Here is a 27,775-nt window from a genome sequence, read left to right on the forward strand (position 1 = left end):
CACGGCTGACTGTATAACAAGTATACATATCAATTAACTATCACTACTCATATTATCTTTCTAGTCTTAATTACTACCCACAACGAACGGGGTCCGGGGGAGCGCCCCTGGCAGCGGGGTCTAGGGGCAGCAGCCCCTAGCAAGGTCCAAGGGGCAGAGCCCCTGGCTGGGGTCGAGCTGCCAGGTCAGCTTGGAAAAATTTTATTTACATTAACTCTCTTAACACATTTTCCATTAGGTTTTTAATTTATTTTCTAATCGAACTTGACTTTAGGCGAAGTTAAACCTTTGGCGAACTTAGCTTTAGGCGAAGTTAAACCTTAGGCGAACTTAGCTTTAGGCAAGGTTGTCATCAGGCGAACTTAGCTTTAGGCGAGGTTGTCATAAGGCGAACTTAGCTTTAGGCGAGGTTGTCATCAGGCGAACTTAGCTTTAGGCGAGGTTGTCATCAGGCGAACTTAGCTTTAGGCGAGGTTGTCGTCAGGCGAACTTAGCTTTGCAGGCGAAGTTCATCAGGCGAACTTAGCTTGCAGGCGAAGTTCATCAGCTGCATGTACTGTTCGCTCTTAAATCCTTCGTTTCTTAACCAAATAACTCGATTTAGGTATCCACGGAATCGTCTACAAACCCCAACCATCAAATCGACCTAACATCGATGTTTAAAGGGTGCGATTTTGGCATATAGGTTACGGGTTCTTTTTATCAATCGATTAACCCATCAAATCATAACCATTTTCAGTAAGTTTAGCTTTGTTGGATTCGTTTTTACCATACAAACACAGATCTATCATTTCTATACTAATCCAAACCTAAACGAACCAGTTCTCGATATAAACGTACCGTAAATGAGTCGAACTACGAACACGAGCTGGTCTTGTTGCTTTGGTTCGTCACGACGATCTAGCACCAACAAGCTCGGGTCCTCGCCTTTGGATCTTGGTTCGGGTCGTGTGTGTTTTGGGTGTGTGTAGAGATTAGGATGGATAAATGGATGAAATGGAAAGGATTGGGGTTTAAGGGGGTATTTATACTCCCTCAAGCCCATGGACCGAAGGCCCATATTTTCTTTTGGTCCATATCCAATCCCATCTAATGATCCTACTAAGTCTTCATATTATGCTATTATTATCGTTCCTCTAACTCGTTTATTTCACCCGACAAAACAATATATTAATTATTACTTTAGAAATTTCGGGATGTATCAATTTTTTTTAAAAAAATTCAACATAATAATAAGCGTTTTTTTATCTTTAATATGAGTATCATATTGTTATATAAAAATAAAAAAAATTAATGGGTTTTTTAATTGTGTTTTTTTGTTATTCATTGTGTCATTGTGTAATATGTTGTTTCCATTATGTTTTACATTTCAAGTCATTGTGTTATATATATTCACCATTGTGTGTTACGTTTTAGGCCATTGTGTTATACGTATTCGCCATTGTGTCTTACGTTTTAGGTCATTGTTTTATAGGTATTCATCATTGTGTTTTACGTTTCAAGTTATTGTGTAACATGTATTAATGACGAAAAAAGACACAATGATGTGCGAAAAGACACAATGGCGAAAAAAGAAAAAATACACAATGGTGTGCGAAAAGACACAATGACGAAAAAAGACACAATGATAAGCGAAAAGACACAATGGTGTGCGAAAGACACAATGAAGAAAAAAGACACAATGACGAAAAAAGACACAATGGTGTGCGAAAAGACAAAATGAAGAAAAAAGACACAATGACGAAAAAAGACACAATGTTAAGCGAAAAGACACAATGGTATGCGAAAAGACACAATGGTGTGTGAAAAGACACAATGACGAAAAAAGACACAATTATAAGCGAAAAGACACAATGGTATGCGAAAAGACACAATGACGAAAAAAGACACAATAATAAGCGAAAAAGACACAATGGTGTGCGAAAGGACACAATGACGTGATTTTTGCTTTAAATTTTATATAACAAAAATCATACTCATATTAAAGATAAAAAAAAACGCTTGTTATTATGATGAATTTTTTTTAAAAAAAATATCATACGAAAAAGTTATAAACGTTCTAAAATGATGGGGGTATTAACATGTGCCTTGCATGTGGGGAGAGAAAATGTGTATAATTACCTTTATACCCTTTTTCCTTAGGTCCTCACTTGACACATGTCAATTATTTATAGCTTATCACACTTCTCATTTTTATTACCCCTTGTAGAATAACTTGACCCTTATATTTATAATCTTTTAATTAGTTTCCTTCTTTATGGTATTTGTAGTTAGGAAGGTTATGTATATGTACCCATAATGAGTGTTAATGAAATTGTCGAGAATTATTCCTTGTTTGCATGGTATCATACCTAAACGATCCTCTAAACCCTATCGTCGACTTCGGTCTTCCAAATCACCATCGCCGACTAGCCATTATTATTATTCATTCACTATCATCTCCGTCACTCCCCACACCGTCTTCCATGGCACCCGAAAACAACAGCAACATCGATACCACCAGCAACCCTACTGACTTGAGCAATATTTTTGCGGTCATGCACACGGAAAACTTGGATAATCAATGGCACATGGGCACGGACGCCACCTCACACATCACCGGTGACAAAGGTAAAATTAATTCTTCTTTGTTATCTAGTTCAGGAAGTTCTATTCTTGTCATAAATGGTTAGCGCATTCCAATTCTAGTATCCGGAAACGATACCCTACCCACTTACACAAAAGCCCTACACTAAAATATGTCCTTTATGCACCCGAAATTATTAGAGACCTAATATCGGTTCGTCAATTTACTATTAATAATTGAACATCCGTTGAGTTTGACCTCTTTGGATTTTCTGTGAAGGATTTCACAGACGTTTTAAATTCTATATAGGCATGATAGTGATAGTCATCTTTACCCCTGTCACCAACACCACCACTTTCACCATTCACCTCTCACAAGATCAAGATTTTGACATCTGTGACTTCCCGTTTTTAATTCGCTTATTTCAAATAAATTTATTTTTTGTAATAAACGTAGTCATGAACTTGTTTGAAGTTCTTGTCAACTCTCTAAGAATAAACGTTTACCCTTTTATAGTTTTATGTCACAAACTTTATTACTTTTCGATATAATTCACTGCGACTTGTGGACCTCACTCGTCCTGAGCAAATGCGGATATAAATATTATATGGTCTTGATTGATGACAAAACACAATATACATGGATTTTCCCGTTAAAATTAAATCGAGACATTTGAAAGTTTTCAAACTTTCACAAAAATATTTTATCACCCAATTCCAAGCCAACATAAAAACCTTTCAATGCGATCTAGAGGGTAAATTTGACAATCCCAATTTTAAAAACCTTGCCACCGTTAAAGGTCATTAATTCCGGTTTTCTTGCCACAAACATCCCAACAAAACGGGAAATTCGAACGCATGATTCGTCGTCTAAACGAAATCATGCTAACCCTTCTTACCCATGCTTCGTTACCTCGGGCGAAGCACTTCACGTCGCTACCTAATTACACAAAATCTGACCTACCAAACTCCTAAGCTACCATTCCCCTATGCTCGCCCTTTATCAACGACATTCCACGTATGATCATTTATGTGTTTTTGGATGTGCTTTTTATCCAAATACCTCGGCCACACGACCTCACAAGCTTAGCCCACGTTCCTCTTCGGGGTTATCAATGCCTTGAACTCTCAACCGGAAAAATAATTTTGTCTCGACATGTAATTTTTGACGAGACCAAATTTCCTTTCAAATATTCATCCAAGATGAACCCGGCCGACTGTTCGTTTTTGGATGTAGATACCTCCCAACTAATTTTCAAACACACACAAGAACCCAGACCCAATACCCCACATACGGCCCACCCACTTCCATCACACACTTTACACACCTCTCCTAACACAATTACCACAAACCAACGAAGCCCACACCTCTACTACCCCATCGGCCCACATACCATCCTAGCTAGAGGTGCATAAATCGGGTTTTTTCTAATACCCGGGTTCGGGTATGGAACCGGTTTCGAGTATGACCGGGTATTGTAAAATCGGGTATTGAGAGAAATCGGGTAGGGTATTGAGGAGAAAAACTCAACCCTATGTACCCGGGTAGGGTATGATCGGGTTCGGGTATTGGAACCGGGTACGACCGGGTATTAATACCCGATTTGAATTTGTAATTTTTTTATACATTTTTTAATTTGTTTAAAATTTAAATTTGCTTTGTAATTTATAAAAATAATTAAAGTATATTAAAAAGACCATATTTCCACTTAATTACATATTTACTTAGTAATATGCATTTTACAAAAACTTAAACATAAAAGTTGTGAAGTAAGCATAAAAATATACTATAAAAACTCATGTATTATTTTGGGTATTAGAAAATTGGTATCGGGTATAGGGTATGACCGGGTCCAGGTATTTACGGGTATAAATCGGGTACGGTTCCGGGTACGAGTATTGACCTCAAAATGCATACCCTATCCATACCTTACGGTAGGGTCGGTTCCGGTTTCGGGTATAGAATACCCGGGTATAAAAAAACCGGTTCCGGGTATTTTTTCGGGTCCGATTCCGGTTACGGGTATTTTGTGCACCTCTAATCCCAGCCAACACCATCAACAAATCCCATTCCAGCCAACAATTCTTCCACCAACACAAACTTGACTTATATACCTGATCACCTTTCTAATCAAACCCACTCCACACCTACACATCCTATCCAATCGGTATCCACACATCCCACACGCCTTTGTCCAGGCATTACAAAACCGAAAACCCAACTCAACCTTCACGCCACCTCTATTTCACCCTTACCAAAATCTCACATTACCGCCTTAATAGACCGGAATTGGAACGCTGCCATGAAAGATGAGTTTAGTGCAAAACTGAACTATAACACTTGGGAACTAGTCCTGCGACCAACCGAGGCTCATGTCATTAGATGTATGTGGCTTTTTTGCCACAAATATAATTCCTTCGGTCACCTACACCGATATAAGGCACGACTAGTGGTCAACGGTAATTCTCAACAAATTGTCATCGACTGTGACGATACATTCAGTCCAGTTGTGAAGCCAACTACTATTCATACCGTATTTAGTTTGGCAACATCTCGATCATGGCATATTCATCAACTAGATGCCAAAAATGCTTTCTTACATGGGGATCTAAAAGAAACAGTTTGCATTTTCCAACCCCTAGGTTTCAAGGATCTAACGAAGCCCGATCACATGTGCAAATTACAAAAATCGTTATACGGTCTCAAGCAAGCCCCTCGTGTGTAATTTCAACGTTTTGCTACACACCTTCATAATTGTGGGTTTAAAAGTTCTCTTTCATGCCCCTCATTATTTATCTACAAACAAGGTGATTAAATCGCTTATTTTCTACTTTATGTTGACGATGTCGCCCTAACCGCTTCACACTTCAATTTATTACTTCACATCATCAGTTCCTTATCTAAGGAGTTTGTTATGTCAGATCTGGGTAAAGTTTATCATTTTTTTGGTATTTCGGTTACACATATGCAAAGGGGTTAATTTGTTCTTATCTCAAGAAACATATGCTGAGGATATTTGGCACGAGCGAACATGACTATTTGCAAACCATTTGCCACACTAGTTGCCACATCATCTAATTAAGTTCCAACTCTAGCCCACCATTTGCAGATGTTACATTATGTCGAAGCATAGCCGGGGCCACTTCAGTACTTACATCACTACGTAAATATCGACCTTCGGCCACACATGTGGTCTGGGCAATTTGCCACACTTCGGCTTAAATGTGTGGCTAAAAGGTCTTTGACCATGTTTGAAACCCTTCCAGAATGTTTTGGCCACACATATTATTCTTCATGATACCTACTTAGGTACTTTTCGCCACACTTTGAAAAAAACTGTGACAAAAACTAGCCACATTATAAAAACGTGTGGCGAAATGTGACCTACAGTCATAGTTTGTTTGATCTTTGATACATGTGACCAAAAACACATGCATTGGCCACAAACTGTGACATTTAACTAGCCACATGTTTTAATAGTGTGGCCAAATGTGACAAACGGCTACTGTATTGATAAGAGATGTGTCTAAAAGGTAAACGATATAGCCACTTATATTACGTTGTGTGACCTAATGTCACATTTTCTAGCCACATTTTTAATAAAGTGGTGAAATATGACGAACAACCATTGTATTTATTAGTAATGTGGCTAAAACGCTTAAAATATATAGCCACTTATACGAGGTTGTGTGACCAAAGAGTAGTTTACTTTTATTTTTCCTAAGTTTTTTATAGTCACGGATACACTTATTATGTGTGGCTATAAGTGATAAATTGTCACACTTAAATATTTTTAAGTGTGTCCAAATTAATTAATGGCCACTTATACGAGGTTGTGTGACCAAAGAGTATTTTAGTTTTGCTTTTTATAAGTTTTTTATTGTCACGGATACACTTATTATGTGTGGCTATAAGTGAGAACATGTCACACTTAAATATTTTTAAGTGTGTCCAAATGTAATTAATGGCCACTTATACGAGGTTGTGTGACCAAAGAGTATCTTAGTTTATATTTTATAAGTTTTTTATTGTCACAGATATAGTTATTATGTGTGGCTATAAGTGAGAAATGGTCACACTTAAATATTTTTAAGTGTGTCCAAATGTAATTAATGGCCACTTATACGAGGTTGTGTGACCAAAGAGTATGTTAGTTTTATTTTTTCTAAGTTTTTTATTGTCATAGATACACTTTTTATGTGTGGCTATAAGTGATAAATGGTCACACTAAAATATGTTTAAGCGTGTCAAAAACGTAATTAATGGCCACACGTTGATTTGACGAGTGGCGACGTCATCATTTCCTTTACAGTTTCTTGTGCCACCAATTTCAAATTGTCAGGGAGATGTACCGCCGGGTTCCGATGGTGTTTAAATACCAGTCACAATCACAATCACAATCCACAATCACAATCACAATCCACCTTTCTTCCGATTATAATTTCCGATAATGGCTTCAACATGGGTCGAACGTGCACCGGGTGCTCATGCCCCCATTTACTACGACCCCACATTTTTCACCATACGATTCCACTTTTCTTCTGGCGCCGTCAGGAGGAATCGAAGGGTGAGGTTTGTGGACTATGTCCACCCTCACCCCTTCACGTACCAACAACTTAACCGAATGGTTAGGTGGATTGGGTACACAACTGCTGATTATTTCAGCATTGATATGGTAGTGCCGGGAATCGAGGTGGCCTACATTGAGTTGAACGAATTGGATGACTTCAAGGCGGTGTCCGTTTATGGGGCATTCCGTAGTCAGGTGAACCTTCGCCTCCAAAGGCTTAGGGACTCCACCTACACCTCGGATGGCATGTACGAGAGGATCATGCCCTCTCATACTCCAGAAGAGAATCCAGATGTAGATTCGGATACAGAATCTACAAGGAGGTCTACGATGGATGTTGATGTAGATTCTGAGATGAGGCCGGATGCTAGGAGCTAGTTAGTTTTATGTAATTTGGTTTTCTATATTAATGTAAATGTTATTATATTTTGGTATTAATATGTTATGTGAATTGATTAATCATATTTAAATTTTTTTAATACATAATCACTTATATTATGTGAATGTTGTTATTGTAAATGTTATTATTAACTGTAAAGCGTGGAGTGTTTCCAAAGCGTGATATACATAACTGGTGGCTGAAATTTAATGACTGCTTTTTTTTAATACATAATCACTTATATTATGTAAATGTTATTATTGTAAATGTTATTATTAACTGTAAAGCGTGATATATATAACTGGTGGCTGAAATTTAATGACTGCAATAAACCAACTATAAAACAACAGACTTTAATGCCTGCAATAAAACTGGTGGCTGAAATTTATTAGGCTTTAATATATATATGTTATGTGAATTCCAAACTTGGCCAAGCAGAAAAAATCTAAAATTTCCATAGATCTTAAACTTCCCAAAGATCTTAAATTTTGATAAAATCCCTTCCAAAACTCAATGCCATCACCAAATCTAAGGTTACTGGTGATGGCATTGAGTTTGGAAGGGGTTTTTCAAAACTGAATTTATTTGTTCAAAGGCTTCTTCAAAGTCTAAGACCCACAGATGCTTTGGTCAAAGATCTAAGTATGGAGGGTACAATTTTGGTATGCAGGTTAGTGAAAAGAAGGGCATAATGGTCTTTTTTTATAAAATGAGTTGATAATATTTTGCAGGAAACCAGCTGTTAAAAAGTATGTTGAAACATAACCAAACAGAGGTTTTGCAAGAAACAAAACCATCAGACGAGAAATGATGACTGTCACCGATGGCCGGTTTGGGCGGTTTCGCTGTTTCCAACCGAACCATGAACTCCCTAGACAACATGATGCATTTTTGGGCTTTCTTTGTATTAATGTAACTTTGATATAGCACGAGTCAGTTATGAGTGTAATGACTTTATTGATCTTACTATTATACACTACAAGTCAATTGTGACTTTTATCGATGTAACATGATGTATGTTTGAACTTGACACCAATTGACCAAAATAGCCAGAAGATGAAATGAATTCAACAAACCGGCCTGTATAAGTAGTAATAGTATTTAAAACAACCAATATTTCTTTAGTTTGAATTAATAAGTACAAATTAAAGAATGGTGATATCGTGTATCACAACTAAATTTAAACATTATTTACATCTAACTAGCCGAACGAACACAACTGCTGGTTCGACAACCCCGACATCGGTGTCAATCTCCATTACGAATAGTTGTAGGCTTTTTCCCGGGCCTCCAGTAATCATCCGGGGACTCATTACGAAGCAGTTGATTTGGTTGTACAAGTGGCAATGTATTACCCTCATGAGGGAATGTTACCGTACTAAATTCCTCATTGACCTCATCATACGAATGCCTGTAATTCTTGGGTGGAGTCATGAGGACAACATGCTTTTTTCTATCCAGCTGATATTGAACATAAAACACCTGGCGTGCTTGCGAGGCCAATATGAACGGATTATCCTTGTGGCCAAATTTGTTTATGTCGATCGACGCTTAACCAAGAATATCATGTTTGACATGTTTACGGTCAACCCATTGGCACATGAAGACTGGAATTCTTTTAGTATGATAATCTAGGACCCATATATCTTGCAAAATCCCAAAATAAAAGTTTTGTCCATAGGTCACCACGTCTTTTTTGACGTGCATGTCATCCGCCTCTACACCAACCCCACTGTTCTGGTAAACTCTACCATCATGAGATTTTGTACGAAATTCAAAACCGTTGATGTCGTATGAGTTGTATTTGTAAACCTTGCGGTGTGCTCCTTGTGCAATCCACTTTACGGTTTCTGATACAGAACCTGGGGAGCCCGCTAGCTCCCTTTCAACCTGAATTTCATTACAAGGACTAGATTCTTCACCTACATTGCAGAAACTAGAAAAGAATTTTAAAAATTATAAAAGACTGAATAAATTGATCTACCTTGTCGCGTAACCAGTCACCAAACTTTAAAGTATGCTCCTTCTCCAGCAATGCTTGTCGTTTACCAGCCATTTGGTTTTTCAAAGAGGTCTTGTGTTGTCTACAGGTAGGAGTATAATCTATTGTGAATATATATATATATATATATATATATATAATTTAGAGTATATATGTTAGTATTACTTACTCGATATACGACGCTATTTCAGGCGTATTCTGCAGCACATAGAAATGTGCTCTCTTGAAGAGATCAGGAGAAACTTCAACTGATTTAACGCCTGTGACAGGAATTGTCTCCCCATTATCATCATGCTTATCATGTGGAATACCAACAGTACTCTTGATGTTTTTTTGGTATTCTCTCAGAAACTCGATTGTTTCTTCCGCAATGTTCTCCTCAGCAATGCACCCTTCTGGATAAGTTTTGTTTCGCACATGCCCTTTGATAACCTTCATACACCTTTCAAAGGGATACATCCAACGAAAGCATAGTGGCTAGGGGTGCAAACGAGCCGAGCCGAGCCCGAGCTCGACTAGGCTCGAGCTCGGCTCGTTTAACTTACACAGAGCTCGAGCTCGAGCTCGGCTCTTTTCGAGCTGTATTTTCAAAGCTCGAGCTCGGCTCGTTAATGGATTTTGAAGCTCGAGCTTGGCTCGGGATCGGCTCGTTTACTATTTATAAATTATTTTTTTATATAATTATAATATATTATATATATTTTTTCAGTTATTTTTATTTATTTTTTCAAAACATTTTATTTATTAATTAATAATTATTAAATAAATATTTTAAAAAAATTATATAAATGGAAGGCTCGTTTAGGCTCGTGAGCCGGCTCGAGCTCGATAAGTAAAGCTCGGGACAGGGCTCGTTTATTAAACGAGCTTATTTTTAGGCTTAAGCTCGGGCTTGGGCTCGATAAAGCTCGGCTCGAACGAGCTTTTTAACGAGCCGATCTCGAGTAGCTCGCGAGCAGCTCGGCTCATTTGCACCCCTAAAGGTGGCCCACATAATTTTATCTCTCTTACAAGGTGCACGGTTAAGTGAACCATGACATCAAAAAATGATGGCGGAAAGTACTTCTCCAGCAGGCACAGTGTAACTATTTGCTCTTCCTGCATCTTATCAAGCTCTTCTACAATTATTTCTTTGCTACAAATTGACTTGAAAAAAAACAAAGCCTAATTATAGCATTTCTCATTGGTTCTGGCATGATGGACCGTATTGCAAGGGGCAGAAACTGTTGCATAAGCATGTGATAATCATGTGATTTAAGGCCTTGTAGCTTCCTTTCTTTAAGATTCACCAAACTAGAGAAGTTAGAACAATACCCTAGTGGAGCCTTCAGTTTATACAGTGTTTCAAGAAACATGTCTTTTTCTTGCGTTGATAATGTGAAGCATGCTGCAGGCAGTTCTGTATTGGTGCCTTTTGCTTTCGGTTGCAACTCCTTTTTAATCCCTAGAAACTCCAAATCCTTTCTAGCTGCCAATCCGTCTTTTGTCCTACCGGGAATGTTCAGCAACGTCCCGACAATACTTTCTGCCACATTCTTTTCAACATGCATCAAATCAATACAATGTTAGACAGGTAAATACTTCCAATAGCTGAGCCGTTGGTACCATATGTTGAACTTCTTCCAATATGGCTGCGGCGTTGTGTTATCCCTTTTCCTCTTACTCCCACTTAGGGATTCAGATCCCTTTCCCCATTCATTGTTAATGTTTTTGACCTCGTCGTATATCTCTTCCCCTGTCATAGGCTCTTTAGCGGTTCTCATCTCCTATTTTCCGTTGAACGTCTTTGTTTGTTTGCGGAAAGGGTGGTCATGTGATATATACCTTCTGTGGTCAGCATAACTCTGCATCTTTGTGTGATAAAGTCGAACACACCGAGTGTCACCCCGACACACAACACAACCTTTGAATCCACTGTAACGGCAACCACATAGTGTATCAAGAGCAGGGTAATCATTAATCGTCCATAACACAACTGCACGTAGTGTAAACATTTCTTGTTTATATGCATCACATGTTGGCTCCCTGACCTCAAATAAAGATGCTAGATTGTCAATTAAAGGCTGTAAAAACACATCAATATTGTTTCCTGGCACTCCGGATATTAATATAGAAAGCATGATAAATTTTATTTTCATACACATCCAAGGTGGAAGGTTGTAAATGACTGCTAAAACAGGCCAGACACTGTGGTTTCTGTTGCCTCTATGTACGTCGACCCCATCAGTGCAAATCCCTAGACGAAGATTTATTGGATCGCTTCCGATGGTATCGGAGTACCTGTCATCTATGGCTTTCCATGCTGGTGAATCTGATGGGTGGCGTAAAACACCGGGTTTATTGGTACTCGTGGCGTGCCATGTTAAATTCTCTACTGTGGTCTTTGATTGAAAGAGGCGCTTGAATCGTGGAATAATGGGAAAGTACCACAGTATCTTAGTGGGCGTGTTTATGTAAGTTTTGTTAGTCTTCTAATCCACCTTCCACCTTGACTTGTTACAAACTGGACATGCTCCCAAATCCTTGTAATCCTTATAGTAAATAATGCAGTCATTGATACACACATGTATTTTTTCGTATCCCGAGCCCATTGCCTTCATCATCCTTTTGCCCTCATACATATTATTTACCATTTGGTTATCTACAGGTAGCATCTTTTTCAACAATTTCAGAAGTTCATCAACGAACTTATGAGATACCCCGTGCTTGCTCTTCAAGTTGAGTAGTTGTACTAATGCAGACAACTTGGTGAAGTCAAGACATCCTTTATATAGGGGCTTCTCAGCGTCAACAAGTAGTTGTAGAAACTGTTGATACTTCTTGCCGCCTTTGAAATTGTCTTTTGTAGCATTTACCATTTCTACAGTTTCACAGGCATATGTTGGAATGTTGGTGTCAACAAACCCAGTATTATTATCATAAATAGTTGGAATGCAGGTGTAGGCAAACCCAGTATTATTAAAATTAGTTGGAATGTTGGTGTCGGTTTCTCCATGTTTTATCCAAGTAGTATAACTTTTATCAATTCCAAACCTGTACAAGTCATGTTCTACATTGTCTACACTAAGAGATACATGGTTCACACACCGAACACATGGACATGAAATAGAAATTGGTGGTGATGTCTCCTTGCAACTACGAACTGCAAAATGTAGAAATGCCTTAACACCATCTTTATATGCTTTACTGCACCTGTCGCCTACTGACATCCAAAACTTATCCATCTTCCAAGAATTTTTTTATTAACTGTGTCATCAACGATATATATATATATATATATATATATATATATATATATACATATATACACACTAATTAACACAAATAAATGTAACCGACTAATTAAAAATAAAAATATTTGGTACTCACCTGAGATTAATGAAGCTGTTTGGTAGGATTGATATTGATGAGAGTTCAATAAATACACTAGCAGATCATTTATTAGGGTTTGGTGAGATTTTATTTGGTTCAATAAATACTAATTGATTAGGGAGTCTTCCAGAATAACTCGATTAATTGGCGGGTAAAAATGAAAATTTTAAACTTCTAAATTTCGTTATATAAATATTAGAAGAGGTTCTATTACGTTCTTAGGGTGTAGCTCAAACGGTTGAGACGCTTGTGATTAAACATAGATTGCAAATACCGCGGGTTCGAAACTCCGGAGGGAACATATTTTTATTAATTTTTTTATAATAACCTCTTTTTAATGAAATAAATACACTATGCTTTTGAAAACACTAAAACTAAACTACTCATTAAAAGGCCTTTAAATCCGTTCAGAAACATAAAAATACATCATAATAGCTGGTCTAAAATAATAACAAAGTTTCTTAGCTTTTAATTACAAAACTAACTAAAAGGCCTAAAAACAACAAGAAGCAAATAAAATACAATATCTTCACTTTTTTTTCTGATTCAATCAGTGAAGCTACACTCCTTGCAAGTTGATCCTCTAATGACTTATTTGCCCTTATCAAGATAGGAATTATGTCTGTACATCTTGTGCACACATCAGATCTTGTGGACAAAACACAATCAGACCATGTAAAGAAATCACATTTTTTGCCCTAAGTTAAAAAATATAGTGTTTAGGGTCAACAATTGTAGATGAATTCCAACTTTATTTGCAATTTCACTAACCTGAGATGCACAATTGTAGAACCTCCGACATGGATTTTTGGTGGTCCTTGATGTTCTTAGAATGACTTCTTGACCACAAAAACAATAAACCTGAGATCGATTGTTACTGGATGTTGTGGTCCGCGATGAGGTTTCTTCTATGGTGAAAAAGGATTTTTTATTGAAAACAAAACTAGATATATAAGTATACATATATAGGAGGGTTTAGAAAGGAGTTGTTGTACTCATGCGTGTTACTAGCGTTTTAGGATATTTATATGTCTTTGTACAGTAGCATGTTGCAAGCGTAATAGACTCTTTTGAACAAATATATAACATATTTTAAGCTAATTGATTACACACATTTTTAACAAAGAAAGATGAGAACCATTAATCCATATTTACCATTCATCAAAAGATGCATCACAAAAAGTACCATTAATTACAATACATAAAGCATTTTAAGATAATCCATATATTTACCATTTATCAAAAGATGCCATACAAAAAGTACCATTAATTACAATGCATCACAAAAAAACCAAAAAGAGAGAAGCTAACATCACCATCACTCCGCCCTGTCCACAATCTCCTTCTCCAGCTCCTTAAAACTCATGTTGGTTGACACCGTAGTTATGGTGTCAACCAGGGTCTCACACACTGAGTCGTAGCATTCAGACTGTTGTTTCTGATAATCATTGTCGTCTTCAAACAACATGATTTTACAGGAGTCGAAGGTCTTTGTTTTTTCGAATGCGGGTCTAGCCCTAATCGCTTTGACTATCTTCAACAAAGTGTCGTCTTTCTCTTTCTCAAGATCCATCGTTGTTTTCACCATGCTCTTCACGGTTTTGTCAGAAGAATACATTTTTATTATCTTTCTGAAACTGTTAGTGTGATTTAGTAACCAGTAAGTTAGTAAGTTTGATTTGTAGTAAGATATAGTAAGATCTAGTAAGATATAGCTTAACTTTAATGTAGGCTATCATTACCATAATATTTTTCCCGACATTTTTGACAGGTGAGTATAATTGTGATCAATTAATTCTGACAGGTGATATAAATGCAAGTAATCTCTAGATTAAACAAAAACACATGAGACAAGTTTGTGCGTTTCCCAAGCGTGGGACACCCTTTTGTTTTTTTATTACAAAGTTACTATTCATCCGGTTGCGTTTCCCAAGCGTGGGATACCCTTTTGTTTTTTTTATTACAGAGTTACTATTCGTCCGGTTGCGTTTCCCAAGCGTGGGACACCCTTTTGTTTTTTCTGTGAGCCTTTTGGTTATATATACCTACACCACATTTTTGAAACTCATATACCTACATAATTTTAAATTATTTTTTTTAGTTAATAATGGATTGCTCGTCATCATCATCATCATCTAGATCCTACAAGGCTGCCCTCAGAAGGCATATTGAAGCTCAAATCGAGATAGATAAAGCTTGTCGGGAAACTCTTACTAAAGAATTTGTAAAGACTAGCAACAGCTTGGATGCCAGGGATGTCATTGCAAAAGTTCTTACTCGAATGACCGCAAGTACTATCCGAGATCTTGCTGTTTTGTTTATGGTTGATGTAGGACAAAGAGAACTTGACGAGTTAAAACTTTTGGGCAAGGCAATTCTTGAACTGAATTGCTCAATGGAATTGAAGTTGAAGTTTCTTATGTCACTTAGAGATTAGTATGTGATGGTGTTTCATGAGTGCTTATGATGCAGTGATGGTGTGTTTTTATGTGTGTCACCCAGAGATTAGTAGTAATAAAATTTTTATGTTTGTGTTAAAACATTGATTCAACATGTAACTATTATCTTAAAGTGCATTACAAATTGTTAACAGAAGACTAGAGATCTCCATAACAAGTATCTTAAAGTACATAGCAGTCAGTTTTGAAATCATTCAAATTTTTTGTTGCCTTTTCTTAAGTTCAGCAATCAACTCTTCTCCGGTTAAACGAGTGTCGTCATTTTCATGGAATAGCAGTGCTTTCTTGATAAGAGTATTTCTGTGTTGGTTTATATCCGAGAGGAGGATTTTGCATAAATACTTTGACCTCAACCATTTTAGCTGTCTTTGTTGTTTATGGCCTTCCTTTTTGAAAGTACACCCCCATGGTCTCATAGCAAAAATACCACAATCTATTCCATTATTTCTTGTTCTCCATGTCATCTTCAATCTATTGATTGTTGCTACTTGGATTTGCTGAGTAATGGGGTGTTTGATTGTTTTAAGATACATGCAAAAGACGGTTCTCTAAACAAAATAGAAAGCAATTTAAGTATTTTAAATTTAAGAAATTTAAGCAATTTAAGTATTTTAAATTTAAGCAATTTAAGTAAGTTTTTTGGGTTAAAGGTATATATGTTTACCATTATATCAGGAGTCTTTCCGTATCTTTCTTCCAAATTCTCTCTAATTGCTTTTGAATTGTCTTCTAAGCTTTTAAACTTTGCATTAGCTGGTATTTCTTGATTTGCACTGTTGTCAAGTAATTCTATCACTCCTGTTTGAAGATTGAAGGTAACCACAAAGAAATGATCATTTTGTAGAAATGGCACGAGCACTATAGCAACCTCCTTGAGTGATAGAATTCCACTCTTTGCCATATCTGTTTTGATGTTGTCTTTCAACACATCCAGTCTTTCTTTGTCTGTGAAACCCCTTGATTTAGCATAATGGTCACTTGTCTGTATAATAAATAAAATGCAGATGATTAAAGCGTTTATTGTGAGTTTTCTAACAGTACAAACAAAATAGATTAATTTGTACCAGCACAGTGCTTGAAGCAAAGAATCTGAACGATGATGCTGCAGATTTTTTCTTTTCTTCATAGTTCATTACTTCACTGAATGCATCCATTACATTGGTGGCTATATAAACACCAGGACAGAAGCTTTCAAAGACCCTTGAACGAGTCTGTGTGAGTGGACTTGTAGACCTCCTCCCAAATGTCTTCAATACAAAAAAATATATACTCTGAAATTATTTCTTCATCTACTGTGACACTAGTAGATACGTCAACCTCTCTCAGAAGATATGGAGAGTTCAGTGTAATGAAGCTATCACTTGTTGACAATCCGGTGTCAACTGTTAAACATAAAACAACTCACATTAAATTTGACTGAAACCAATTGTAACTATAATTAAATACCTTCAACCCCTTTTGTTTTTTTTAATTAAATACCTTCTTTTTCCCACGCAACCACTGTATTAACAACTTCATCAATACCTGTGCATGAGACATTGTTTTCTTGACCTACATCACCTGCATCATTTTTTACGACAGCCAAAAATGTAATATGTTCAACTGTGATTATAATTAAGCTGGTATATAATTAAGCCGGTACATATATGATATACCTTTTTGAGAAGCCACTGGACCACCAACACCAACATCTGAATCAACTGCATCACACCGATGTAATAAGTTTAAAATAACAGCATAAGTATTTTAAGAGCGTTTTAATTATACTAATAATTAATTTAGCCTAAATACCTTTTAGAGCAGCCACTGACCACCAACACCAACATCTGAATCTTGTGTATTAGGGACCATATTAATAGTGAATCTGTTTTCCCATTCACAACATCATGCAAATATATTCTCATTTGATGGATGTCTGTCCTTTCCTTGACGGACTAACTCGTTGATCTCGGAGCAAATTTTATCAAATTTCTTCAACTTGTTATCCATTGCCTTATTCCAAGACTCTAAAAGGAAAATACAGTTATTGTTAATTCAAAAACATTTTCAATTTATCCCAGCCAGTTGTAATGGAGTTAAATAATAGTCAACAAGCACGATAGGAATTTGCAAACTTAAAGGTGAATAATCGCTTACATAATCATCCAAATCATGTTCAGCTGTTTGATCGGCATTATCTGTTTCAGATGCACTTTGACCATCTGTCTTTTAATTACATATAATGTTGTATTACATAGAATGCATGTAGAGATCAGAGATCTGAGAGTTTTTTAGAAGAAAATAACAAATTTAATACCATGTTCTTGTTTCTCCTTAGCTGCAGTGTTTTCTTCAACTCCAGGCTTACCGGCAGCACTAACCGTCATATCAGCAGTAGCAGCAGCAGCCGCAGCAGCAGTCTCATCAAGTCTCTTCCCAACAGCACTAACTGTCACAGCAGCAGTATCAGCAACAGTAGCATCAGCAGTCTCATCAAGTCCCTTCCCGACAGCACTAACGGTCACAGCAGCAAGAGCAGCAACAGCCGCATCAATCCCTTTCCTGTCAACACTAAACGTCACAGCAGCAACCTCAGTAGCATCTTCTTCTAAGGAAGGACCATTATTCTCCAAGTATTTTTCCATGTTATTAAGAGTAGTTGTTGTTATGTAGTTGACTGCAGGCGTTGTGACGGTAGTCCCAAATGGACCATATTTTTTCTGGTATTCGTGCGTGTAAAGCATCACAAGGAAAGTGATCGGACCGTTGTATTGATCGTTTATACCTCTCCATTCTTCCTTTGTCATTTTCAAGTTTTCAATAACATAGCTGCACCAGTCCATATTTGGAATATCCGATGTTTTATCAATTGCGGAGATGAATCGTTGATTGACTGTTGTTGATTTTGTCACAAATCCTATATAGGTGTTGAAAACACAAGGAAATTAATCTTAAATAGTTCACCAACTCCTTGATCCGCGGCCAGTTTGTCTTTCACCTGCTTTATACTTATTCTTGAATTTGTTGGGAATTGATTTTTGAACAAATCTGTAGTAACATCTTCCCCCAATCTTGGTCTACTCTTGTCTAAAACAGGAATCTTACCCATTGGTATCCCCAACACTTCATGTACTTTTTGTGGTGTTATCTTAATAACACCGCTCCCAATGTTCAATTCATTTAAACGGTTATTATAGTTCATGAGCAACCAATATCCCAAAGTTGTTGGAGTTTGGGTTACTTGAAGTCTTAACATTGACCCGAAACCCATTTCTTCTACACAAGTTTTTTGGGCAGTGGTCATTGCCTTCACTGCATCAACAATATTACAAGGTGCACACCTATTCTTCAATTTTTTGTCTACAAATTCAACAAAAGGTTTTCCCCTCTCGGCTCGCTTCTTTTCTTTAATGGCTTTCTTTTTCGGATGCTGAAAGTCTGGGTCAGAGGTGCCGTGTTCCACCTCTTTCCGCTTTGACAACAACCGATCGATTTTTGTGTCAAGGTCTGAATCAGAGTCTGCTTCCACAACATGTTTTGTGTTCACCTTTTTTCACCACAGGAGCAACGTTTTTAGTTTTCCTTTTATTTATATTCTCGTTAGATGCTTAGCTTTATCAGTCTTTTTTTTCGACAACTGAATCACATACATACAATAAAACATGGGGGTAGGGGATAACAGCACGAATCACAAGGAAACAGAAAACTCTTAACAAACATCACATTGATAATTCTCATACCAAAGCCATAACACGCTTAGCATACGCTTATAACATGCTTTAATATTATACATAGATTTAAAAAAAACAAAGATATGTATTACAACAACAATACGCCTATAAAACGCTTTAATACATAAGATGATTTAAAAAAATGCTTACATTTTAAGATTAGTTAAACCTAAAACGCTAAAAAATCATAAATTAACACCTGTTCCATCTTTATTCTGAGACCCATCGTGCTTGTGCTTCGTCCTTAGTTCCGTTCCAGAAGTAGATGAGTTAAGGTTCTTCATTTTGGTTCCGTTCCAGAATAATTAAACCACTCGGGCTTGTGATTGTGCTTCATAGTAGAAACGAATCGTCGACGGTTTTTAGGAATGTTGACTAAAGAGGTTGAATTTTGGGAATAATTATCGCCGTTCTAGAATAGATGAGTTAATCGGACGGTTAGTATTGTATAGTAGCAAAAAGGCGCGTGCTTTTAAATTTTAATCGTACGGTTTGTACTGTATATTAGCAATATATATATATATATAAATATTAGATGGTGGTGGACGGTGGCGGAGGTGTGGTGGTTCTTGGTGGCGGATGTGTGGTGGTGGGTGGCGGTGGTGGGCAGTGGGTGGTGGTGGCGGAGGTCGGTGGTGGTGGTGGTGGGTGGGTGTTGGTGGCGGAGGTCGGTGGTGGTGGTGGTGGGTGGGTGGTGGTGGTGTTGGTGGGTAATGAGTGGTGGTGGTGGATGGGTATAAATAAATGTATATATATTTTTATATAATATTAGTGGGTGGTGGTGGTGTGGTGGGTGGTGGTGGAGTGTGGTTAGTGGTTGGTGCTGGAGGTCATTGTGGCGAATGTGGGCGGTGGATGGTGGTAGTAGGTGGTGTGTAGTATGATTGCGGATATGTAATACATGAGACGATGACGGTGCTATCCCGTATGATGACCGAGATGATTGGCCCAATTATGATGACACGATGCTAATATAACAACCTGGGTTGGTGGTGGTTATCATATTGATTTTGCTAACCTATATGGTACGATTTGCTTACGCCAACCCATACGATGGCGATTGTAGCTCGTACGACGAGCATGACGTCTATGATGATGATCACAAATATATATGATGATGACCAATTATATGTACCTATATGACAATACGCCACACAGGTGCACACACACACACTCATATATATATATATATATATGTTGATGATGATGGTGACACCGATGTTTAATGACATGTAACCCGTATGATCGACGGCGACCATGATAACGTATACGATGGTCATACTGATGGTAGCATGTACAACTGATGATGTCGTTTGATGACGACAACAATTCATAAGATAGTGCTGACAGTGATCGCTAATATTGGGGGTTTTGTTTACGACAACCCATACGATGCTGACTACATCCCGTACATGGCAATCGGATGATGATGATGATGATGATGATGATGATGCTGATGATGATGATGTGTGACGATGATGACGACACTGATAGCGAGATATATGTTACCAGTATGATCAACGCCGACTACGATAGCCTATACAATGACCACGTTGATTACCCGCACGTCTGATGATGATGCCATTTCATGGTGACGGTGATAGATGATTATGATGATGATAACCACTATAATACATGATAACCATGATAACTTTATGATGTTGATCATCATCATAACACATATGGTGATGATGATAACCATATGACAATGATAACACTAGAATGTTATGAGCTTCTCTATTACGAAATTGTAAATCTTATCCAGAAAATCTTACTAATGGTTAAGATAATACTTCACTAATGGAAAAAAATTAATTTTATTTAAAAAATACGATTTATTAAACGAACTCAACTTTTAACGAAATTTAATACCGGAATGTTAGTAAAAAAACTAAAAGTAAATGTTTTTATACTATTTTTAAAAATTTATAAAATAAAAACCAAAATATATATATAATTAAATGTGTAGAAATAAATAAAACCAAAATTCAAACCCCTTTTAACTTCAAAACCCTAAATCGACTTCTACTTCGCTTTACTGTAATTCGTATTTACTATAATTCGTAGACATCGATCGCTTATCCTGGTAAGAACAAAAAATGCCACGTCTCAGTAACGGAGTTAAGTTCCTGGTAGATATCGACAGTGATTCCATGAGTACGATGGTATGTTAATGTTATCTGGTTAATTTGTTTTTATGAAACATTTTACAGTTTTGCAACATATACATTCTAAGTACATTTTTTGTGTTACTTATAGCTCATTCCTAAAGCTGTTCAACCAATGTTTGCTGACATGAAATCGAATACCGGCTGTTGTTTGATTTATGATCAAAGTGATAGAACGTTTTCTGTTGTTAGAATCAAAGTACTTGATGACTTTTATTTTGGAACCGGTTGGACTGAATTAATCAGAGAATGTTGTATAGAAGCTGGAACATATGTTGTTTTTGAGGTTATGTCAACATCTATGTTGAAAATGTTTACTTTCAAAAGAAACGTAAATGATCAATCCGGTACTATGATATGTATTCCAGTCAGAAACCGACACGTCCATTACTTAGTAAGTTTTAATTTCTATTTTTAATGATTGTTTCCAAATTCAAATGTCTTTTAATTAACATGTTTAACAGGATTTCCCTGAGTGGGACGTGATTCAAGAATTTGGTGAAAATTGGATGAATTTGCTTTTCGAGCTTATTGCTCTAGATAGAGTGTTGTTTAACGTTTCATGTCATTGGGAAGGAATGGGTTATAGGCTAGAGGATGGATGGATTGAGGTTTTTAAACAAACCAACTTGAAAGGTGGTTCGTTTGTTGTGTTTGAAATCATATCAGATAACACATTTCATATTAATGTCTTTCATGAAGATGACATAGAATTTATCCTTCCTGATCCAAATTAGCTGTTTCTCAACTACCAATTAAGCAATCAAGGTAGTTCCTCCCAAAAACCAATTCATCTTGATGAGCAAAATGATGACTCTAAAATCGTCTTCCACATGAACGTCACCAAGAAATTGGTAAATTGAATTTTTAAATTTCTTTTTTATTTACAAGTATATTTGAAATTTGCTTTTCACAGCGTCTTCCGGGCCACATTGCTACCAAGATTGATGCCTGTGATGGAATGCTAATAACTTTGGTCAATCCCGAAGGTCGTAAAAAAAATGAAACTCTATGGTGAAGTGTCGAAGCTGAAATTCAGATATTCTTTACAAAAATGGAAAAATTTCAAGGAGGAAAATGATTTACAGATCGGTGATAAGTGCAGATTTGAATATGACTTCAATGAAGGTAGTTTGTTAGTTTCAAAAGTTGATTAGTGATTTGGTGATATTTGTAACATTTGGGAAATATTTGGGGATGTGTTTGGTGAATTTTGGAACATTTGTGATTTGGTAATATTTGTATGGTTGTATTGATACACTTTTTAGTTTATTGTGTTGAATGTTAGTTGGTTAGCTTTTAAATGCTTTACTTTTATAGTTTCTTGTATCATCTATTTTGTTATTCACTCTTATTTTATTTTATGGAATGTATTGTAATGGTACATTTTGTATGAAAACTTTTAATGAATGGTAATTATGGAGTGTCTTAAAACAAATCGAGAAAACTAAAAACACTTGGTTAAATCTAAAAATAAAACAAAAAACACTTTGTTAAAAAACACTATTACGCTTGTAACACGCTAATGTACAAAAAATATATAAATATCCTAATACGCAAGTAACACGCTTATCCAACCATCTTCTGTCAAAGTGTCTATAAAAATATATAAATACCCTAATACGCAAGTAACACGCTTATCCAACCATCTTCTGTCAAAGTGTCTATTTTCAGCCACAGGTTCTCTAATGTAAAAACTATGCCAATAATCTATTGGTTTTTAATTAAAAGGGAGGCAAAACTCAAAAAGCTCCAAAATAATGGCTCCGAATATTCAGAAACTCCAAATTACATTTAACACTCCAAAAATCAAATTACACTCCAAATTATTACAAATTTTCCACTCCACAAATCAACACGACGATGGAGCTTATAGATGAAACAATTGAACAAGAAACATGTTTTATACTCCGATGAGGAAGCCAACGACGTCGACGACGGTCAATCAGATGACACTGAAGGCTACTCCAGCGAGGAAGCCAACGACGACGACGGTGAGACTGGTAGGGACGATGATATTGGGACGATGGCTATCGAAACCATCAACAGTTTTGCTACTACGAAAAAACCTACAAGGGGGTTGATGAGGTTACCTAAGCTACGTACCGAATATGCAAACTCTGGTGGTGCCAGAATGGTAGTGGAGTTTGATAATCTGGGTAGGTTCACTGGCCAAAACAGATCAAAGTTTGCAAGTTTTTTAGGGGATGTTGTAAGGGAAATAGTTGGCTTGAGACATTTAAGTTGGAGGGAGGTCACAAAGGAACTTAGAGATAAACTGTGGGAACAAATAACGGTTATTCTTAATTTTTATTTGTGCATTTTATATTTTGAGAAGTAATTTACCTTTATTGTATTATATTATGTAGAAATATTTTGAGATTGAGGCGTCTAACAGGCCTTCTATGATGAATCGGCGCGGACACCTTCTTCGGGATTTCAGAAAAAAAATGTATGCCAAATACATTATGCCGAACATCGGTAAACCTCTGAAGCTGAAGGCGATACCCGGCCGTGCATTAATATGGATGAAAGGAAGGGAGGATAAAGATGGTGCATACAAGAATGCTGTTGTCGAAGGCGTGGCAACCAAATTAGTATGTTTTAGTATTAAACTTTTTAAATCATGTTAAAGTCAATTCATTGCCTTATATTGGTGTCAAAAAAACTTGAGTCTGTATAACTTGTCTCAACACTTGATGTGGATACATAAGCGTGTTACAAGTGTATTTGAATATTTGTTTTCTTGCAGGTTTAGCATGAGGAGCAGATCGCCTCCGGAGCCCTGGCACTTGAACCTTGCATAGATGCCGTCACCTTAGTTCTTGGCAAAGAGAAATGTGGGTTTTTAAAAGGGATTGGGTATGGATTGACAACAGGTAAATATTGGGGTGGGTAAAAGGCTCGTTTAAGCAACGGATTGCCCAACTTGAGTATGAGGCGGTGTAGAGAGATGTAGTGGTGAACAGGTTGACGTCTCTACTTGAATCCACGAATGCTATGCTAGCAAGCTGTGAGAAGGAACGGTTAGCATTTGAGGCCAGGTTCAGACATCTCGAAGGATTGTTGCCGGAAATGCCGGCAAGTCAAGTAAGTGACGTATGCTACATATTAATTAATGCATTCGACATACATACTTGGCACTGTTTTTGTCACAATTCGTAGGTAAATCCTGTTCCCAACCAGGTTGGTTCTAACCAAAGTACTAGTGCTGTGGCGCAAAATAAAATGCCAGCACCAGTAAGTATCTGACAGTTTCTTTGTTTATTACAACTTTCCATGTGATTTTTCATTTTCCATAACCTAATAAATTGATTTGTAGGCCAGTTCTGTGGGAAACATCTTAACCTCAGGTGAGGCTGTGCAACAAGAATCCGCTTCTCATGTAAGCATTTGACAGTTTGATTGATTTGTTTTAATAATTAACTTTCCATGTGAGTGTGCTGATTTTGCATAAGTTAATTGTAGGCCAAGTCTGCGGATAAAATAGTTGTCGAAACGGTACCCACTCCCCATATCGCGACATCAGTAAGTATTTGACAAATTCAGTACTTTTTATAATTCATTTCCAATGTGAGTGTGCTCATTTTCTATTACCGAATTGCAGGCCAAGTCTGTGGAAAAAAGTGTTGACCAAACGGTAGTCGATCCCCATAGCGCGACATCAGTAAGTATTTGACAATTTTAGTTTTTATATTTTATAACCTAATAAGTCTAACAATTCCAATTTCTTTTATATTACCAATGAAGCCTATAGAGAAAAATGTTGACCAAATATCAACACAACTACACCACACTCCGGATAGTAATGGCTCGAAAAAACCATCAGTAAGTATTTGGCAATTTCAGTTTTTCCTTTAATTGTTGATTGATTCATTGAATGGTTTTTAGATAAAAGGGATAAGCCGCAAAAGAAAAGTTGATGTATCTACAGATGAAGCTTCCCCACCTGCTGTCATAAAGGTATGTACTGCGCGAAACATTGTTAATTTCCCACCAACATGGGTATGTACTTATATATTGACTTCAACTAATCCATCTTAATTTCACATGCTTGATTATAGGTGTATGAGTGTTGTTTGTGTGTGCATGACAAGCGTAACAAGGTGGCAAATGGTAAAGTTCATTGGTCACCGGTTCCACAACAGTTGCATGGAAAAGCAATCCCGGAGGGTTGCTATAAAGTTAGTATTAAAGTTAGTATTGATGAAGTCATAAAGGAACAAGCAATTATTCCTTGTGAGACAGGTGAAATTGTGACTGTTGGCAACGCACGTGGTATTTTTGTTGCTTGGCCAGAACAGCTAATCTTATGTGACCTCAGGTTTGTTCCCTTTTAACTTAACTGAACAAATATCTATGTTCATTTTCATTTAGTATAAAAAATGAACACTTGTGTTTGTTTATGTTCGTTTTTTTATAATCTAAACTAACGTAATTGAACAAAGATAAACGAACATAAACGAACTTCCAGCCGAAAGGTTCACGAATAGTTAAACGAATGTTCGGTTCGTCTGCAGGCCTACTATTTTGTTCTATTCAATTACAAAATACGACATTAATTATACATATATGTTTTTAATATTCTGTTATTCCAGCTACCACCACTCTATCCTCAAAAGAACCAGATAGAGATGGCAAGAAGGCAAAGGAAAAGTACACAACGATAGACCGGGTGACCAAACAGAAGACAAGGAGCAGTGTCAAGAAAACCGACGCCTTAGCTAGTATATAGGTAGTCGTTATTTTTGTATTTTGTAAGATATTTTGAATATACATTTGCTTAAGTGAATATTATTGTTATTATAATTTGTTTCTAATTTTGTTTTGTCATGCTTGCTTATAGCTGTTTTATACTACTGAACAAAAATAAAAATAATTATATATTGCCTAATTACACACAATTTGGCCACATAGAACACATTAAATAGGTGTGGCCAAAAGTAAGACAATAGCCACACCTGAAATTACAAAAATTAGAGTCTATAAATGACCATTAGCCACAACATAAACATTTTTGTGTGACGAAAAGTTTGAAAATAGCCACACTTTAAATTAGGAAAAGCATTATATGTGACAAACGGTAAAACAATGGCCACACCACAAACTACAAAAGAGTGTTTGAGTGGCAACTTCACATTTTTAGCCACATTGACAACAACCTACAGTGTCTATATGATATTATTAGCCACACAGTACCTCACTATGTGTGGCGAAAAGTTTGACAATAGCCACACTTTAAATTACGAAAAGCATTATGTGTGACAAACGGTAAGACAATGGCCACACCACAAACTACAAAAGAGTTTTTGACTAGCAAGTTCACATTTTTAGCCACATTCACAATAACTTCCAGTGTCTATAAGATATGATTAGCCATACAGTACCTCACTATGTGTGACGAAAAGTTTGACAATAGCCACACTTTAAATTACGAAAAGCATTATGTGTGACAAACGGTAAGACAATGGCCACACCGCAAACTACAAAAGAGTATTTGACTAGAAAGTTCACATTTTTAGCCACATTCACAATAACCTCCAGTGTCTATAAGACATGATTAGCCACACAGTACCTCACTATGTGTGACGAAAAGTTTGACAATAGCCACACTTTAAATTACGAAAAGCATTATGTGTGACAAATAGTAAGACAATGGCCATAACACAAACTACAAAAGAGTTTTTGACTAGCAAGTTCATATTTTTAGCCACATTCACAATAACCTCTAGTGTCTATAAGATATGATTAGCCACACAGTACCTCACTATGTGTGACGAAAAGTTTTGCAATAGTCACACTTTAATTTACAAAAAGCATTATGTGTGACAACGGTAAGACAATGGCCACACTATATTCTACAAAGGAGTGTTTGAGTGGCAAGTAAACATATTTAGCCACTTTTAATGTAACATCCAGTGTCTATATCATATAATTAGCCACTCTATTATTAAATTTAAGTGGCCATTTCTTTGCTATATCCACACGGTATAGGTCACAATGCAAGCTTAACACAACCCTATTGGCCACAATAATATAAAATTCATGTGGTTGAAAAATGAATTCATGTGGCTATATACGTGCAATGGTTACTCATAGTAAATTTTCATGTGGCGATTTTCTACCGTTTAGCCACACTTATTTGAGAGGCTTCTTGATGGCCAGTAACTAATGCCTGTACCCTTTAGCCACACTTATTACCACATAAGGCCACTAAAAACTGTGTGTGGCCATATCATACCCACGGTGTCGCGACCTTTGGCCACATATGACCTGAACCAAATGTGTGTGGCTAAAGGCCTACGGCCACACTTTTTCGTGTGGCCGAAGGTCAATTTTCACGTAGTGCATACTCACCCAGATATCTCTTATGTTGTTCAACAGCTTTGCCTTTTTATGTATGACCTGCAAGAACCCCACTTTCAGTTTCTCTAACTGTGGCACCACATCCCACGGGCAACATATTAACCCCTCTAACTCCATATCTCTAACTGCTTATTCCGATGCCGATTGGGGCGGTTGTCCAGACTCGAGAAGATCCACATCAGG

At 36.8% G+C, this 27,775-nt stretch overlaps 1 long non-coding RNA gene across 1 annotated transcript; it reads right to left on the minus strand.

Moving 5' to 3' along the window:
* Positions 1–5,083: 5,083 nt before the first annotated feature.
* On the minus strand, positions 5,084–27,775 carry LOC143576568 (uncharacterized). The gene is made up of 3 exons (XR_013142969.1): positions 27,696–27,775; positions 27,580–27,661; positions 5,084–5,725 (listed from the first exon to the last, which is right to left on the minus strand). It is a non-coding gene; the product is annotated as an uncharacterized LOC143576568 (long non-coding RNA).

Source organism: Bidens hawaiensis, unplaced genomic scaffold (genome assembly GCF_021521415.1).
Source record: "Bidens hawaiensis isolate Kalapana, Puna unplaced genomic scaffold, B.hawaiensis_p1.1 tig00028239_1, whole genome shotgun sequence".
Classification (NCBI taxonomy): domain Eukaryota; kingdom Viridiplantae; phylum Streptophyta; class Magnoliopsida; order Asterales; family Asteraceae; genus Bidens; species Bidens hawaiensis.